The sequence below is a fragment of the Hyla sarda genome, chromosome 9, assembly GCF_029499605.1.
Source record: "Hyla sarda isolate aHylSar1 chromosome 9, aHylSar1.hap1, whole genome shotgun sequence".
Taxonomy (NCBI): Eukaryota; Metazoa; Chordata; class Amphibia; order Anura; family Hylidae; genus Hyla; species Hyla sarda.
The window spans coordinates 19372731-19392522 of NC_079197.1; the positions used below are offsets into that span (position 1 = coordinate 19372731).

General features: G+C 44.7%; 2 protein-coding genes across 4 annotated transcripts in view; one reads left to right on the forward strand and one right to left on the reverse strand.

The window, feature by feature from the left end:
- KCNT1 (potassium sodium-activated channel subfamily T member 1) overlaps positions 1-19792 on the reverse strand; it is a 343981-nt gene that overhangs the window by 318372 nt on the left and 5817 nt on the right. The window lies entirely within an intron of this gene.
- Positions 12495-19792, forward strand: part of ADAMTS13 (ADAM metallopeptidase with thrombospondin type 1 motif 13) — an 86611-nt gene continuing 79313 nt past the window's right edge. The window contains exon 1 of the mRNA XM_056540050.1: positions 12495-12524. The gene's annotated coding sequence lies outside the window, so the exon portion shown is untranslated. The remainder of the gene's footprint in view (positions 12525-19792) is intronic.

Genomic DNA, 19792 nt, shown 5'->3' on the forward strand with positions numbered 1-19792 from the left:
TTGACACTGCTGCCAGAACCAAAGGCAGACAAACCTGTTACCATGTGCACATTTTTTGCTTAAAGGGGTACTTTATGTACTTAAAGGGGTACTCCGCTGCTACACAGTTTATCCACTATCCAAAGGATAGGAGATAAGCTGTTTGATTGTGGGGGTCCCGCCACTGGGAGAGGTGTTACATTTAAAGCCTTCATCATGATCTTTGCCTTGGCACAAGCACTGCCCAGAAAGCCCATTGATTTTAGTGAGAACCGCACAATGCTTCATTCTTCCTGTGGTGGCGCTGCTGAGTAATTAAACGCTCCCTGCTTTATGTCCTCAGCAGAAGGACTCCAATTGGTGGAAGACTCTTGTAACAAAAGACAATGTGCAAGGTGGACCAAGCAATAACTCATGTCTGCCCCCCCCCCCTAAATCCATACCCCCCCCCCCCCCCCCTTACCTCAGATGCACTGGTATTTCGTGTACAGGCTGCTTTGTCTTTAATTGATAGGAATCATAACTTTATTAAGCTGGAAATGCAACAACATGGCAGCGGATGATTCCATCTGGAAGCTTGTTAATTCTTAATGCCCACTTTGAATCTGTGACTGCTAGCATGACACCACCGTTGGCTGAGCTGGCCCATGATGCCACATTAGTCTTCTGTTCCGTCTGCTTCCATTTTAGTGGAGCCCAAAACATAACATAGAAAATGACTACAATGGAATCCTGTTTGTTTTTCAGTGGTTTGGCCTATCTCTTTGCTTAGATGGGGGCAAATGTTTGTGACCCCCTGGGCTTCCACCTGGTATGTTCTTATGTGGCAGATGATCCCTTTGCCTCCTATAGGCACCAGGGTCTAGGTGCTACCACTGCAACAAAAAAAATTCAGACAATGGAATTTTCATGCAAAAAAATTCAGCTCAGAGATCCTGCTACATTAAAGGGGTATTCCGGGCAAAAACATTTTATCCCCTATCCAAAGGATAGGGGATAAGATGTCTGATCGTGGGGGGCCCGCTGCTGAGACCCTCCGCGATCTCCCTGCAGCACTCACTTTCTATGCGGGTGCTGAATCTCCAGTTTCGGAAATCTCCGGGTTTCCGGGATGTGATGTCATGCCACGCCCCCTCCATTCATGTCTATGGGAGGGGGCGTGACGTCCGTCACGCCCCCTCCCATAGACATGAATGGAGGGGCGTGGCGTGACGTCACGTCCCCAGTCCCGGAAACCCGGAGGTTTCTGAAACTGGAGATTCAGCACCAGCATAGAATGCGGGTGCTGCAGGGAGATCGCGGAGGGTCTCAGCAGCGGGCCCCCCACGATCAGACATCTTATCCCCTATCCTTTGGATAGGGGGTAAAATATTTTTGCCCGGAATACCCCTTTAAATGTCCATTGTAATAAATGGGATTTCCTCGGTCCCATTTACAGAGCAGATTTTCCGCTGCGGAAAGTTTGCACTGCAGATTCAGCAGAGTCCCATTGAAGTCCTGTGTTACAAGGTAACCCCACAGAAACAGAAAATTCAGTTGTGACTTCAGTTAATCTTAAAGGGGTACTCCGTTCCTAGACATCTTATCTCCTAAACAAAGGATGGGGGATAACATGTCTGATCATAGGGGTCCGGCCACTGGGACCACCCGTGATCTTTCTGCAAAAACCCGGCCATCCATATGTTCATTTTTAAAACTGGTTGTGAATGTGAACTTTTCCTTTCAAAGTGCACCTGCCATTTTAAAAGATTTAGAAAACCCCGCCTGGTTATGATTCCATCCAGTGGTAACAAGGTTATTTTAATGTGGTCACTGCTGTTATTGAGCCCCTGAAAGCCCCAACTATTTCTCCTGCTCTCCATTTCCAAAGGCTGCTTGCTAGGAGTATACATACAGGCACTTCCTCCTTTAGTTGTTTGGCCAATTACAGCACAGCACAACACTCAGTTATTACTGCTGTGTCAGGACATAGTGCTGGTGAAAGTTCACTGAAGAAGCTGACTGTGTGTTGGGGGATTATTGACACAATACACTACAATAGATGGCATATGAGGGGTGGATCAGTTACTGATGCACTGGGTTTCTAAGGTGCTAAGTGAGCAGAAATGAAAGAAACAGCAGCAGCAATGAAGTGAAGCTAAAAGGAGGGAGAGAATTACACTGCAGTACAGTGGACACTGTACACTGGTACTTACACAAGGGCAGCTGCCGTGATCTTTATATGGGCGGTCAATGATGTAAGGGAAGCCTTGATATACCTTTGTGGATCATCTTTACCAGGCAGACTGGCTGAGTTTGCATAGGCTTTCTCTGGCTCTCTCCATCTCCAGCCCTGTCCCTACTTTTGTGTTTTGTCTTGGGTCTATCTGCTACTAGAGACAGAAATCCTCTGCTAACAGGCAGTTAAAGGCAGATTGTAAAGAATGGAGACACCTAGTGGCCAAGAGCTATTTATCATGGTCAAGGATTTATTAAGTTGATTAAGTTGTGCTATAGATAGACACAACGCTATGTTAGGCATATAGTTGAAGCATCTTGCTATTCAGCAAACACAGGATGGTGAAGCAACCCATGTGTACAAGCAACTAGAAAAAAAACAGGTCTTTTATAGGCTGCTGCTGTAGGCTCATGTAAATAACACAGCGGATGCATAGACTTAAAGGGGGCATTTATTAAGACTATCTAAACATATGCCTGCCAGTAAACAGAATTTAGGTGAACGCCTCTACATAAGCTCAGAGACTGTGTTGGATTTAGGGAACAGGGCTTCCACACCCCCATTACAGAAAGCAACACCCCCTCATCCATATGCCCCGCCCACTCTTGACCTTCCTTGCTCAAAAAAGATGCAACTTTTTGATCAATTTTGCCTGAATTTCCTTTATGTGTATAAAGGAAATTCAGGCAAAATTTATCAAAAAGTTGCACAACATCTTATATGAAAAGAAATTGGACAACAAGTTTCTCCTCTTGCACCTTCCTCAGGTCCCCACCTTCTTGGTGTACACAAATATATTAGGAATCCCATAGGCTATCACATGGAGAGAAGTTGTTTGAAAGGTCAGAGCCCATTTAGATTTATGGGCCCACTTATTACCAACCTGTTGTTATTCCCTGGTATAGCTGTCAACATTGTATTTAGCTTAAAGAGTACCTCTCATGATCTTGATAAATGTTATAATCCCCCCCAGTTCACTGCCCCCATTATGATAAACCACCCCCTGCCTTTATTTTCATTATTTTTTAGTTTTCTACCTTGATATTGCTCTGTATTTTCTGCTCAGTCTCAGTCAGATTCACAGACTGGGAAGGGGCGTTCCCCAGCAGGCGTGACATCATCTGAAGCCATACAGGGGAGAACTTCCTCCCTCACTCTGCTACACACAGCCCAGAGCAGTTCAGTGTGAGATGAGCTATGATTGTATAAGGCTGCACCCCCTCCCCTCAGCACTCCAGACTGCATTTCCTGTATTTAGACTTCTGCCAGGCCAGCAGGAGTCCAAAGTCTGTGCAGGAGATGGGGGGATGTGCTCTGGACAAGTAGGGAGACACCTAGTGGCAGCTTTTTTAAACACAAACTAAATATAGAAAACTTCATTTCTTTTAAACAAGGTATATTATAAAGATTTTTTATTTACCATGAGGAGTGCAATACCAAAATTTTGTTTTAATGAGAGTGCCCATTTAACCCAGACATGGTGAATTGTGACTCTTGACACCACCATCCCCTGGTATAGAATGGTGGCTGTCAGCTGTAGTCAGAGGTGACTCGCTCTGTCAAAACAGCAGAGAGGGTCATTAAGACGCGCTTATACTTAAATGTATCCTGGACAGCCACCACAGAGTTGCAATGTGTACATTTTAAAGGGGTTCTCCACCATAAGGTGATTTTAGTTCGTACCTGGCAGGCAGCAATGGACATGCTTAGAAGGATCTGCGCTTGTCTTGGGGATAAATGGCTATGTTGTGAGATTACCATAACACTGTGGCTAGCTTTTTGTGAACTGTTATTTCCTGTTTGACTTTTCTCTTTTTGCCTACAAATCCCACAATTCCATTTTCCTCCCTCCCACACATCAACCACCCCACCCATTCAAACATAAATGAGCTGCATCCATTCAAAAGACCTGAGTGCCTACAGCTGTTGCATTAGTTGCAGATTGATCTCTCTCCCACCAAGCGATCCCTCCACCCATTGAAGCAGACAGGCTCCCTGTCATCAGCTGACTAGTGAGTCAGGTCTCGGCCGCATTGCAACCTGGGAAAAATCTGAGACAACAGTAATTTTGTATGCTGGTAAAAATAAATATTGGGATGAAAATCACATAAGAATTGTGAGAAAACCGTCACACACAGGTACAGACACTATATTATCAACTAGACTAACTTTACAGCCCCTGTAGCATAGTCAAATGAAAAAAAAATTCCTTGAATACCCCTTTAAGCATCGCCACTCTGTTAGGTAGGCGAGTTAGACGGCTGCGAGGCCCCCTCCAGCACGAGGCCTTAGGCAGCCGCCTAAATCGCCTTATGGGAGAGCCGCCTCTGGCTGTAGTTCTGTCTGAGCATTTAGGTTCCAATGATCCCACAGACCTCAGGCCGCACATTATTGGAATCCAATATGACTTCAGCCATGAGCGTGAATCTATTCATCATCCCATAAACTATTAGTAAATGTGAGCAAATCTTCTGGATCCCAGCCGGCGCTGCTATTGGCAAGAGATGAATGGAAAATATTTCTCTATTAATTATTCCAAGGGGGAAAGATTTATAAAGGATAATCCCACACAATATGAACATACAAACAGCAACCCTGCAGGGACTAACACCTCCAAACCGCACAAGAACATCACAGAAAGTATGGCCGTCATGTCTCACACCGGATATATTGGTGCAGGTGATAAAGGGGGAGACACAGGTCATGATGCCTGCATGTTTAAAGGGGTACTCCGTCCCTAGACATCTCATCCCCTATCCAAAGGATAGGTGATAAGATGTCTGATTGCGGAGGTCCCGCCACTGGGGACCCCCGCGTTCTCGGCTGCAGCACCCCAGACATCTGGTGCATGGAGCGAACTTCGCTCAGTGCTGGATGACTGGCGATGCGGGGTGGAGGATCGTGATGTCACAGCCATGTCCCCTCAATGCAAGTGTATGGGAGGGGGCGTGACGGCAGTCACGCCCCCTTCCATAGTCTTGCATTGAGGGGACGTGTCCATGGCATCACGAGCGGGACGCGGCCATGACGTCACAAGACTCCGGCGCTAAACCAGATGCTGTAAATGAATGCCGGATGCAGCAGGAAGATCCCCGGCAGTGGGACCCCCGCGATCAGACATCTTATCCCCTATCCTTTGGATTTAAACCACAATGTACATGCTTGTGCCTGTATGTATATATACTTATTGGGACAACCGAACAGACAGACAGCCATCAGTCTAGCAGCTTATAAAACAGTGGATAGTAAAAACTGTTTTATGCAAAAAAACAAACAAAAAAAAAAACTTAAAATATATGATTTGTCCCAGTATCCTTTCCTTATGTGCCTCACCTACTATATGTGTTCTGTATTTTGCAGCCAAGTCTTCTTGAGAGATAATTCTACAATGATGTTGACTATGCCAAAAGAAATTCACAGTGATACTGAATGAACTAAACGAGGCTCATAAGAAGCGCTGAGAAGTGAGCAAGAACAGCGCAGTAGACAAAAACAGGCAGATAGTTTTATCACTGATAACCAGGAGAAATGCCTGCTAGCAGTCAAAAATGAAGTATAAGAGCTGAGAAAACTCACATAGGCAGATTCTAGAGCCATAAGATAGGAGGTAGCGTTAGGTAACTTTACTTCAGCAAAGCAGCAATCATATGGCTGATTGCAGAGGCAGGAGAGCAGCAATCCCATAGCTGATGACAGATACAGGAGAGAAGCAATCCCATGGCGGATGACAGAGGCAGGAGAGCAGCAATCCTTCAGCTGATGACAGATACAGGAGAGCAGCAATCCCATGGCTGATGACAAAGGCAGGAGAGCAGCAATCCTATGGCGGATGACAGAGGCAGGAGAGCAGCAATCCCATGGCGGATGACAGAGGCAGGAGAGCAGGAATTCTATGACTAGTGGAAGAGGCCGTGCATTAAGTCTGGCGATCATAGCTCTTCCCCAACATCCTTCAGTCTGCCTGTAATGATAGCCCTGCCCCCCCCCCCCCCCACACACACACACACACTGGCAGTCCCCCTGTGATAACTATGCCCCCACAGCCTGCAGTCCACCTGTGATAACTATGCCCCCACAGCCTGCAGTCCACCTGTGATAACTATGCCCCCACAGCCTGCAGTCCACCTGTGATAACTATGCCCCCCACTATCTGCAGTCCACCTGTGATAACTATGCCCCCCACAGCCTGCAGTCTGTCTGTGATGATAACTATGCCCCCACAGCCTGCAGTCTGTCTGTGATGATAACTATGCCCCCACAGCCTGCAGTCTGTCTGTGATGATAACTATGCCCCCACAGCCTGCAGTCCACCTGTGATAACTATGCCCCCACTATCTGCAGTCCACCTGTGATAACTATGCCCCCACTGCCTGCAGTCCACCTGTGATAACTATGCCCCCACTATCTGCAGTCCACCTGTGATAACTATGCCCCCACTGCCTGCAGTCCACCTGTGATAACTATGCCCCCACTGCCTGCAGTCCACCTGTGATAACTATGCCCCCACAGCCTGCAGTCCACCTGTGATAACTATGCCCCCACAGCCTGCAGTCCACCTGTGATAACTATGCCCCCCACTGCCTGCAGTCCACCTGTGATAACTATGCCCCCCACAGCCTGCAGTCTGTCTGTGATGATAACTATGCCCCCACAGCCTGCAGTCTGTCTGTGATGATAACTATGCCCCCACAGCCTGCAGTCCACCTGTGATAACTATGCCCCCACTGCCTGCAGTCCACCTGTGATAACTATGCCCCCCACTATCTGCAGTCTGTCTGTGATAACTATGCCCCCCACTATCTGCAGTCCACCTGTGATAACTATGCCCCCCACTATCTGCAGTCTGTCTGTGATAACTATGCCCCCCACTATCTGCAGTCCACCTGTGATAACTATGCCCCCACTATCTGCAGTCTGTCTGTGATGATAACTATGCCCCCCACAGCCTGCAGTCTGTCTGTGATGATAACTATGCCCCCACAGCCTGCAGTCTGTCTGTGATGATAACTATGCCCCCACTATCTGCAGTCTGTCTGTGATGATAACTATGCCCCCACTATCTGCAGTCTGTCTGTGATGATAACTATGCCCCCCACAGCCTGCAGTCTGTCTGTGATGATAACTATGCCCCCCACAGCCTGCAGTCTGTCTGTGATGATAACTATGCCCCCCACAGCCTGCAGTCTGTCTGTGATGATAACTATGCCCCCCACTGTCTGCAGTCTGTCTGTGATGATAACTATGCCCCCACTATCTGCAGTCTGTCTGTGATGATAACTATGCCCCCACTATCTGCAGTCCACCTATGATAACTATGCCCTTACTTAGTTTAGTCCATCTTGGTGTATCTGTCAGAAAGACTAAGCCAAACAACAGGCAGTGAACAGCAAATTTTGTGTAAGAGCAAACCCTAGTGGTGCTAAACTTTCAGAAAAAAATAGCAACATTTTTTGACCATTTAAGAAGGAGAAGAGGGATTCCCTGGTTGGTCCGATTAGTGTTGATACTTTGGTGGCAACAACCTGCGCAGACTCCTCTCTCCAGAGGAATTGCATTGCATCAGGCCCTTATGTTGTGCGTTGCAAAACCCTGAATAATTATGTGATGGCCATTTTAATCTTTGCTATTGATTTAGTAAACTATTATTTGTAGAATTTGTTCACAAGACATCTGTCATTGGGGAAAGTCTGGGCACCCCCATACATATTAGATGGTAGGCTGGTCCTGCTGGAATCAGTGGCTTTGGATGGTTCATCTTATGTTATTGGGGCCGTCACGCTGCTCCGTGCACAGGGAGGAAAGGGGCTTTTCTTCTGGAAATTGTGGGGGGTTCCGGTAGTTGAACCCCTCGTGTTCGGTTGCCTACTCCTATCCTGTGGTGTAATGTCCGTTTCTGTGTTTTTGCATTTTTCTGCTTTAGGTCCTCCTGTTCAGATATTGTTTTTGTATCTGAACAGTTTCTGTGCTAATTCTCCCTGGTTTGGGAAGAGTTAATGCTCTCAGCCTATGGCAGCTCGGGTGGGGTTATTTAGACCGAAGCTCTGCTGGAACTCGCCGCGCATAATTAGATCTGTACTCTAACTATGTCTGGTTTATTATGCACTTTAGTTTTTGTCCGTTTGTCCTGAGTTTTAACAATGGTTATTTGTCCTGTTTGATATATAGATTTTAGCTTGCTGTGTTTTAGTACATTTGGGGTTTTAGTATTTTGTAAGTTCCTCCTGCATTTGCTTTGTGTTGCCTTAGTCTGCATTCACACTGTGCGTTTGGTCAGTCCTGTTTTGACCTTTTGATCCTGCTACTCCTAGGCTAGAATTCCTAAGCCTTGTGCTAATCTGTCTATCTAGGAGTGAGTGAGTCTTGTGTCTGTACCCGTGTTTGCTTGTATTTAGTATTTCTGTTTCCTTCTAGGCCAGTATCCTGATCACTTGGTGGAGAGTGCCCGCTGGCTAGGAATCTATTTGGCTTTGGTATTGATGTCCCTCCATGCCTGGAGTGGGGTGTCCAGTGTGTTCATTGTTCTGTGTCCAGTGTGAACAGTGCTCTTGATTTCCTGACCCGTTTTATGTTAGTATGCTATATCCTGCCTTGTTTGTATATATCAGTTTGTTGGTTATTGTATTTCCGTGATGTTTTTGTCCCAGACATGTACAGTTCCGTTTGTTTTGTTGACTTTGATGCCCATGTACTTTAGCGCTAGGAAGGGACCATCTCCAAGTTGTCTATCCATCATTTAGGGCAGATGGGCAAGTAGGCAGGGAGAGTGGTTTATAGGGACAACTTTAGGGCTCACTTCTCCCTGCACCCCGCTCGTGACATGTGAATAGGGGTTACATTTTTAAGTAATGAAGTAACCCTTTCAAAATTGGACGAGCTCTTTATTCCTTGACCAGATAGTTGAGGAGGTCATTTAGTGAGTGAGAGTTGTCCATTAGTTTAGCTTTACCAGGACATGGTACAAATTGCCAGGTCTATAGGAAACCGATCCTGTAGGATTTGCCATAAAAAAGTGTAAACCCCAATTGAGATAAGATCAAAACAAATAAAAATAATTAACCTCCCTAAGAAAAACAAAAACTGTTTTCCTCTCCTTTTCCGGAGTAAATTTTTTCCGGATTGTGTTTATTTTTTATCATCGTATTTAACAGTTTTCCGGTCATTTCTTGAAAGCTCGGTGATATTGTCTTTTCATTTACATAAAAAACACTACAAGGAGCACTTTTCATAGACAAATATTTTCCAAGGCCTGGAAAACACAGGCTTATTATGTGTTGTTTTCCTAAGGATCAAAGCCTGAGCATTGGAATAGTGATGTCCCGCTCCTGACTGGTTCTGTCCATCTGCAGGACAAGATGAAGCCCAGCATGGGAGCGGGTGCCATGAGGGGGGTCTGTTTACTATAGGAGACCTGCCAAGATAAGAGAATGTGCAACTGTCAGGGATATTCGCTGCCTCCTGCGACCACTGAGAATTGGATGAGGATTCGTTCAGCAGGAAAAGCAGAGGTGTAGTATCATAAACAAGTGTGCCGCCAAAGCCGACAATGGGCAAAACCTGGCGTGGGCTGGGGAACTATCCCGGTGCCAGGCTACTAGCATCGAGCGCACATACTACACCCCACTGTTCTCTCTCTACAGCTATTCCAAAGCTACAATTACCATAAAAAATCTATCAGGGCATGATGGGTATTGTAGTTTTGCAATAGGACAGTCACAGGTTGGGGAACACTGGTCTAGACTGACTATGAAATGTCATAGAGATGACTGCTTGTGACTAAGAGGGTCTAAGATGCTGCAGAACGCCTTATAAATGGGGTCTCAGAGCTTGATTCCCCTGGGAACCGACAGAAAAGCTTAATGGGAATATAAGGAGGGCGAACAAGTTCTAAATAAATAAATAGATAAATAACTAAATTAATAAATACCCCTTACTGGCCAATTATGTGGAATACAAGTACTTACCAAAGCAAACATGTCAGGAGAGATAAATCCATAAGCAGCACCAGAGGCCGAGCTTGTAACTTCTGGGCCCCGGTGCAAGATCTGCAGCAGGGCCCCATTATTTTACTGGTCTCTTATGGGGCAGTGGTGCTTTGGACCCCCGTAGGCACCAGGGCCCTGATGCGACTGCTACCTCTATAGCTACGCCCCTGAGCAGCAGGTAGTTTGCTTGCTGATGGTTTTAATGTAATAGATAGATAGATAGATATATAGTCTATCTATCTATCTCATATCTATCTATCTATCTCACATCTATCTATCTCATATCTATCTATCTATCTCATATCTATCTATCTATCTCATATCTATCTATCTCATATCTATCTATCTCATATGTAATATCTATCTCATATCTATCTATCTATCTCATATGTAATATCTATCTCATATCTATCTATCTATCTCATACCTATCTCTCATACCTATCTATCTAATATCTATCTCACATCTATCTATCTATCTATCTCTCTCTCTCTCTCTATCATCTATCTATCTATCTCATATCTATCTATCTATCTCATATCTATTTATCTAATATCTATCTCATATCTATCTATTTATCGCTCTCTCTGTACGGGGCCCAGGCTCTCCAGCCAGATAGCGGGTGTCGACCTCCGCACGAAACGGCGGCCGACACGCCCCTCAATACATCTCTATGGCAGAGCCGGAGATTTCCAGAGGCAGCGCTCCAGCTCTGCCATAGAGTTGTATTAAGGGGGCGTGTCAGCCCCCACCCTTCCCACGAGTTGTCGGGGCCCTGTACAGGAGATCGCGGGGGGCCCCAGCAGTCGGACCCCCTGCGATCTCAAACTTATCCCCTATCCTTAGGGTAGGGCAGCGGTCTTCAAACTGTGGCCCTCCAGCTGGAGGGTCACAGTTTGAAGACCGCTGGGATAGGGGATAAGTTGTTCACCACTGGATATCTCCTTTAATGAGGGCGCCACCTGTGGCTGTAAGTAACACCGGCAGCACTGCACTCCTCTATCTGCAAGCCATAAGGAGCAGCACTGTCACATGACACAGTACCATGTATGTAATGTGATGTGACAGTGCTGCACAGGAGCCACTGCATGCTCCTCCTGGGCTCAGGTCCTGCAGGACTGACCCTAGAAGTATGTTTACCCCTTCCTCTACCTCCTCCCCATATCTGCCGACTACATGGTAAAGGACCTTTGATGATGTCACCATTCAGTGACCAGTTACATGTTGGAGGCGGAGCCTAAATGTGCAGGACCTTTGGTAATGCTATGGAGGAGGTGGAGTTGAGCCGGAGTGGAGTATTTGTTCCCCCCCTCTTACTATCGATTACACTAATTCAGTGGTATTATGAATAATATATTTCACTTGATACTATACCTACGTTGCTAGGTTGGTCGCCCTATATTGCCAGATAGTAACCTAATTAGTGTTCTCGAATTATGTTATTACTTGCTATGCAGTCGTTGTTCACATGAGTGGTTATATTGTGTATTACAGCTCTATCACAACAGCCATGTGTGAATCATATGCCAAATCGGCTAAGTACCGGCGCATATGTCTGTCGCGCAGCCTCCCAGCAGTGGCTGTATATGACTAAGTATTCGCGCACGTTTTTCTGCGCATCCGTACTGCGCATGCGTTCATATCGGAGGTTCGGGAAGCTATCAGTTAGCGCAGGACCGTTGGCGCACATACGTGTACAGCCTCCGGCACCAATGAGGAGTTCAGAAGCTTGATTGGTCTCAGCTGGTTGGTCAAGGATGCTGTCAATCAAACGAATATAGCAAGATGCATCCTGGTCCAAATTCTATTGGCCAGGAAGCGGTCAATCATTAGTCTGCATGTGATTGTAACCAATGAGATGTCATGTTAATACAGGAAGTGACATGTTCTAATGACGTTAGAGACAGGAGGTTATTTAAACCCCTGCAAGGCTTGTTTGCACGCCATTTGCCTCTTAGCCCTTGATAAAGCCACAGCCTGTGGCGAAACGTCGGGCGGGCGGGCAATGTGTTAGATTTTTAATTGTCTCACACTATAGACTGTGGACTGCAGCCACAGTCTATTTTTTCAATTCACTTCTATAGCATGCAGTGTCATGCCAATCAATGCACTATGAATCAATATGTGTGAGGTTATTTTAATCTTGGCTCATTAAACGTTAAGTTTTATATTGGGTGGGAAATTTAGGGTCTCAGTGACCGCTTAGCGGTCAAATGTTAATAATATTGGATTTACCCTCCACTCATAGGTCCCTCTTGTTGCATTGAGCCGGAGTGGAGGTCACATGTTTCCTGTGTTGTGTGTGAAGAAAAAAATCTGCACCTCAGTGTCCCCCCAGCGGTCAGGTGATTACATGAGGAGGAGGTTTGTTACAGTGTGTCACCCCAGTAGTAAGGTGATTACATGAGAAGGGGGTTTGTTACAGTGTGTCACCCCAGTAGGAAGGAGATTACATGAGGAGGAGGTTTGTTACAGTGTGTAACCCCAGTAGTAAGGAGATTACAAGAGGAGGGGGTTTGTTACAGTGTGTCACCCCAGTAGTAAGGAGATTACATGAGGAGGAGGTTTGTTACAGTGTGTAACCCCAGTAGTAAGGAGATTACAAGAGGAGGGGGTTTGTTACAGTGTGTCACCCCAGTAGTAAGGTGATTACATGAGGAGGAGGTTTGTTACAGTGTGTCACCCCAGTAGTAAGGTGATTACATGAGGAGGAGGTTTGTTACAGTGTGTCATCCCAGTAGTAAGATTACATGAGGAGGAGGTTTGTTACAGTGTGTCTCCCCAGTAGTAAGAATATTACATGAGGAGGAGGTTTGTTACAGTGTGTCACCCCAGTAGTAAGGAGATTACATAAGGAGGAGGTTAGTTACAGTGTGTCACCCCAGTAGTAAGGAGATTACATGAGGAGGGGGTTTGTTACAGTGTGTCACCCCAGTAGTAAGGAGATTACATGAGGAGGTTTGTTACAGTGTGTCACCCCAGTAGTAAGGAGATTACATAAGGAGGAGGTTTGTTACAGTGTGTCACCCCAGTAGTAAGGAGATTACATGAGGAGGAGGTTTGTTACAGTGTGTCACCCCAGTAGTAAGGAGATTACATGAGGAGGTTAGTTACAGTGTGTCACCCCAGTAGTAAGGAGATTACACGAGGAGGGGGTTTGTTACAGTGTGTCACCCTAGTAGTAAGGTGATTACATGAGGAGGAGGTTTGTTACAGTGTGTCACCCCCATAGAAAGGAGATTACATGAGGAGGAGGTTTTTTACAGTGTGTCACCCCAGTAGTTGGTGATTGCATGAGGGGGTTTGTTACAGTGTGTCACCCCAGTAGTAAGGAGATTACATGATGAGGAGGTTTGTTACAGTGTGTCACCCCAGTAGTAAGGAGATTACATGAGGAGGAGGTTTGTTACAGTGTATCACCCCAGTAGTAAGGAGATTACATGAGGAGGTTAGTTACAGTGTGTCACCCCAGTAGTAAGGAGATTACATGAGGAGGGGGTTTGTTAGAGTGTGTCACCCCAGTATTAAAGAGATTACACGAGGAGGGGGTTTGTTACAGTGTGTCACCCTAGTAGTAAGGTGATTACATGAGGAGGAGGTTTGTTACAGTGTGTCACCCCCATAGAAAGGAGATTACTTGAGGAGGGGGTTTGTTAGAGTGTATCACCCCAGTATTAAAGAGATTACATGAGGAGGAGTTTTTTTTTTTTACAGTGTGTCACCCCAGTAGTAGGTGATTGCATGAGGGGGTTTGTTACAGTGTGTCACCCCAGTAGTAAGGAGATTACATGAGGAGGTTTGTTACAGTGTGTCACCCCAGTAGTAAGGAGATTACATGAGGAGGTTTGTTACAGTGTGTCACCCCAGTAGTAGGTGATTGCATGAGGGGGTTTGTTACAGTGTGTCACCCCAGTAGTAAGGAGATTACATGAGGAGGTTTGTTACAGTGTGTCACCCCAGTAGTAAGGAGATTACATGAGGAGGAGTTTTTTTTTTACAGTGTGTCACCCCAGTAGTAGGGTGATTACATGAGGAGGAGGTTTGTTACAGTGTGTCATCCCAGTAGTAAGGAGATTACATGAGGAGGAGGTTTGTTACAGTGTGTCACCCCAGTAGTAAGGAGATTACATGAGGAGGGGGTTTGTTACAGTGTGTCACCCGAGTAGTAAGGAGATTACATGAGGAGGGGGTTTGTTACAGTGTGTCACCCCAGTAGTAAGGAGATTACATGAGGAGGTTTTTTTTTACAGTGTGTCACACCAGTCCAAAAGTGGGTGTGTCAAAGGGCGGAGCTAATGCACAGAGTAAAGGAGGTGGAAATTAGCTTCTGCCTAGGGTTGCAAAATCCTTGCACCAGCCCTGAGGAGAATACTTTTTATTCGATCCCCTTACTATATCGTAGGTCGCTGCTTTCCAACCAGGGTGCCTCCAGCTGTTGCAAAACTACAACTCCCAGCATGCTGAGAGTTGTAGTTTTGCAACAGCTGGAGGCACCCTGGTTGGGAAACACTGCATTACAGCAATATTCCCCAACCTTTGGCCATCCAGGCATGCTGAGAGTTGTAGTTTTGCAACAGCTGGAGGCACCCTGGTTGGGAAACACTGCATTAGAGCAATATTCCCCAACCTTTGGCCGTCCAGGCATGCTGAGACTTGTAGTTTTGCAACAGCTGGAGGCACCCTGGTTGGGAAACACTGCATTAGAGCAATAATCCCCAACCTTTGGCCGTCCAGGCATGCTGAGAGTTGTAGTTTTGCAACAGCTGGAGGCACCCTTGTTGGGAAACATTGCATTAGAGCAATATTCCCCAACCTTTGGCCGTCCACGCATGCTGAGAGTTGTAGTTTTGCAACAGCTGGAGGCACCCTGGTTGTGAAACACTGCATTAGAGCAATAATCCCCAACCTTTAGCCGTCCGGACATGCTGAGAGTTGTAGTTTTGCAACAGCTGGAGGCACCCTGGTTGGGAGACACTGCATTTGAGCAATATTCCCCAACCTTTGGCCGTCCAGGCATGCTGAGAGTTGTAGTTTTGCAACAGCTGGAGGCACCCTGGTTGGGAAACACAGCCGTAGGTGGCGGGATATGATTGGGATCATTAGCACACATTGGCGCTGAGCTTCCACGCACTCGTCTGCCCACATTCAGCTGTTAATGTCTCATTATATCCAGAGCTCAGAGACAAATCCTGCACGTTCCCTCTGGAGACGCTGTGATTCTTGCTGACCAGCAGTTTTTGGTGTGACACCTGCTGGTGCGAGGATCTGCATATCACTGACTGATTCCTTCAGGGCAGATTGAGAAATGGTGTCCCCCGCGTGTGCTGAGCGGCCTCGTTCTGCATTATGGGGCCCCGTAGGTGGTCGACGGATTTTGTTTGATGCCGTCCCATGTGATCTCCGACTCCCCCTCCGGACTGCGGCTGATCTGCTGACTCCGCCATATTGCAGGTGTTAGGGGATCGCCTCCAGTATCTAAGAAAAGCACGTTCTCTCCATAAAGGTGGAAATTATAGGATCATTAATCCTAAACAAAATCTACACCCACATAATATTTATACATGGCAGCAATAAGCGCCTACGGATCGCGGAATATAAAGGCATCAAAATAAAATAATGTCGGGGGTGAAGGACTTGAAGGCCTAGAGATGTGGGGTCATAGGGGAGATTTATCAAAACCTGTGTAGAGGAAGAGTGGTGCTGTTGCCCATAGCAACCAATCAGATCGCTGCTTTCATTGTTTCAGAGGCCATAGTGAAAGTGAAAGACGTGATCTGATTGGTTGCTATGGGCAACTGCACCACTCTTCATTACCCTTGGGACCATGTACAGTATATAGCACTATTTATCACTATGTAGTAGTCATGTACAGTATATAGCACTATTTATCACTATGTAGTAGTCATGTACAGTATATAGCACTATTTATCACTATATGGTAGTAATCATGTACAGTATATAGCACTATTTATCACTATGTAGTAATCATGTACAGTATATAGCACTATTTATCACTATAGTAGTAATCATGTACAGTATATATCACTATTTATCACTATGTAGTAATCATGTACAGTATATAGCACTATTTATCACTATGTAGTAATCATGTACAGTATATAGCACTATTTATCACTATAGTAGTAATCATGTACAGTATATATCACTATTTATCACTATGTAGTAGTCATGTACAGTATATATCACTATTTATCACTAAGTGGTAAGAATCATGTACAGTATATAGCACTATTTATCACTATGTAGTAGTAATCATGTACAGTATATAGCACTATTTATCACTAAGTGATAAGAATCATGTACAGTATATAGCACTATTTATCACTATGTAGTAATCATGTACAGTATGTAGCACTATTTATAACTATGTAGTAATCATGTACAGTATATAAGCACTATTTATCACTATGGTAGTAGTCATGTACAGTATATAGCACTATTTATCACTATGGTAGTAGTCATGTACAGTATATAGCACTATTTATCACTATGGTAGTAGTCATGTACAGTATATAGCACTATTTATCACTATGTGGTAGTAATAATGTACAGTATATAGCACTATATCACTATGTGGTAGTAATAATGTACAGTATATAGCACTATTTATCACTATGTAGTAATCATGTACAGTATATAGCACTATTTATCACTAAGTGATAAGAATCATGTACAGTATATAGCACTATTTATCACTATGTAGTAATCATGTACAGTATGTAGCACTATTTATCACTATGTGGTAGTAATCATGTACAGTATATAAGCACTATTTATCACTATGGTAGTAGTCATGTACAGTATATAGCACTATTTATCACTGTGGTAGTAATCATGTACAGTATATAGCACTATTTATCACTATGGTAGTAGTCATGTACAGTATATAGCACTATTTATCACTGTGGTAGTAATCATGTACAGTATATAGCACTATTTATCACTATGGTAGTAGTCATGTACAGTATATAGCACTATTTATCACTGTGGTAGTAATCATGTACAGTATATAGCACTATTTATCACTATATGGTAGTAATCATGTACAGTATATAGCACTATTTATCACTATGTAGTAATCATGTACAGTATATAGCACTATTTATCACTATGGTAGTAGTCATGTACAGTATATAGCACTATTTATCACTGTGGTAGTAATCATGTACAGTATATAGCACTATTTATCACTAAACTTTTTATATATTGTTCCTTATGTAATTATAAGACACTTTGCTGTTAATCCTTCAGCCATGGTCCCCTAGAGGTTTCCTCCACAGGGGTTTTTTCCTCTAATAAAAGTTGGAGGATGACTCTTTGTGAGTCGTGGAATTGCTGTGTTAAAGGGGTACTCCGGTGGAAAACAATTTTTTTTTTTAAACAACTGGTGCCACAAAGTTAAACAGATTTGTAAATGACTTCTATTAATAAATCTTAATCCTTCCAGTACTTATCATCTGCTGTATGCTCCACAGGAAGTTGTATTTCCTTCTGGAGTTCTTATCAGTCTGACCACAGTACTCTGTGCTGACACCAATGTCTGTATCAGGAACTGTCCAGAGCAGGATAGGTTTGCTATGGGGATTTGCTTAAACTCTAGACACGGACAGAGGTGTCAGCAGAGAGCACTGTGGTCAGCCAGAAAAAAATTCCAGAATGAAATACAACTTCCTGTAGCGTATACAGCAGCTGATAAGCACTGGAAGGATTAAGATTTTTAAATAGAAGTAATTTACAAAATGGTTTAACTTTCTGTCACCAGTTGATTTAAAAAAAAAATAGTTTTCCACCCGAGTACCCCTTTAAGCATCAATTTTCATAATTTTTGCCTGAACATAACGTTTCAAGTTATCATTGACTCAAGTGTGCAAACAGGAATCAGGTAGAAGTTGCTGGCAAGTTATGGTGGACTCTTTTTACCTAATAGAGCCTCACGATGGTGAACAGGCTAAGCCTTGATAGTGACCAGCCTTAAAGGGGTACTCCGGTGAAAACCTTTTTTCTTTTAAATCAACTGGTGGCAGAAAGTTAAACTTCTATTAAAAAATCTTAATCCTTCCAGTACTTATTTGCTGCTGAATGCTACAGAGGAAATTCCTTTCTTTTTGGAACACTGATGACATCACGAGCACAGTGCTCTCTGCTGACAACTCTGTCCATTTTAGCAACCGTGCATAGCAGATGTATGCTAAGGGCAGCATGGTGGCTCAGTGGTTAGCACTGCTGCCTTGCAGTGCTGGGGACTTGGGTTCAAATCCCACTAAGGACAACAATAAATAAAGCGTTATTATTATTATAATAACGTCAGCAGAGAGAACTGTGCTCGTGATGTCATCAGAGAGCATTCCAAAAAGAAAATAATTTCCTCTGTAGTATTCAGCAGCTAATAAGTACAGGAAGAATTAAGATTTTTTAATAGAAGTAATTTACAAATATGTTTAACTTTCTGCCACCAGTTGATTTAAAAGAAAAAAGGTTTTCACCGGAGTACACCTTTAAAGGGGTTGTCTGGATAATAAAAAGGTAGGGCATAAAGTTCTGACTGGGTGGGGGGCCTAAATGACCTCTGGGACCCCCCACAACAATCAACTATATGGGGCCTGCCTCTTACTGCTGAGTGTCCCCTGGCCCAAACCTTCCTAGACAAACTGGTCTCAGCAGTGTTGGCCCATTAAGCCTATTACCAGCTGAGGCCGGACATCGCGGCAGCTGGTGATTGTATGGGTAGGCTGTCTATGCTGAGACTAGTACGTCTCAGAAGGTGGGGGACCAGACGCTCAGCATTCTGGAGATCGCATGGGCACCCAGAGGTCGGACCCTTTGCGAACAGACACTCCACAGGATAGGGGATAATGTTTTACTAATCAGGAAACCCCTTTAAGGATGCTGAAATGGTAACATCATTGGGGGTCGAGCATGGTGGGTAAACCTAAAATTAAATATTCAGTAGGTTCATTGGTGCTGTTAAATGGCAAGCTGGAGCGTGCTGCCCCTTTATTGCCCGGTCTGTATGTCAGACAGCTGGGGATTTCACGGTGTTTGTGAATCCTGTGCTGGTTTTAAAAGTCACATTCGTGAACCCCATAGCAGTCAGTCAGGACAAGACAAAAACATAAATGAAAAATATTCAGCTATCCCAACGCATTTCTGTTAACAGTCATCCTCAGGGGATATATGAGCGTATCCACAGTGCACAATAGATGATGATAATGGTGAAAATCAGCCTCATATCAAATGGGCTGGGGTCCCATCGATGTTACACTATAGCATATAATCCTGTGTGATTGTAAGATGGAAGCGGGCCCCTTGGTCGGGCCCTTTAGGATCATCTAGTTCAGTGTTTCCTAACAAGGGTGCCTCCAGTTGTGTGCAAAACTACAACTCCCAGCATGCCAGGACAGCCAAACTTTAAAGCAGTGTCTGCCAACCAGCATGCCTCCAACTGTTGCAAAACTACAACTCCCAGCATGCCCGGACAGCCGTTGGCTGTCCGGGCATGCTGGGAGTTGCAGTTTTGCAACAGCTGGAGGCACCCTGGTTGGCAGACACTGGTCTAGTTATTCCCTATCCTGTGGATAATCTACTGTGGCAT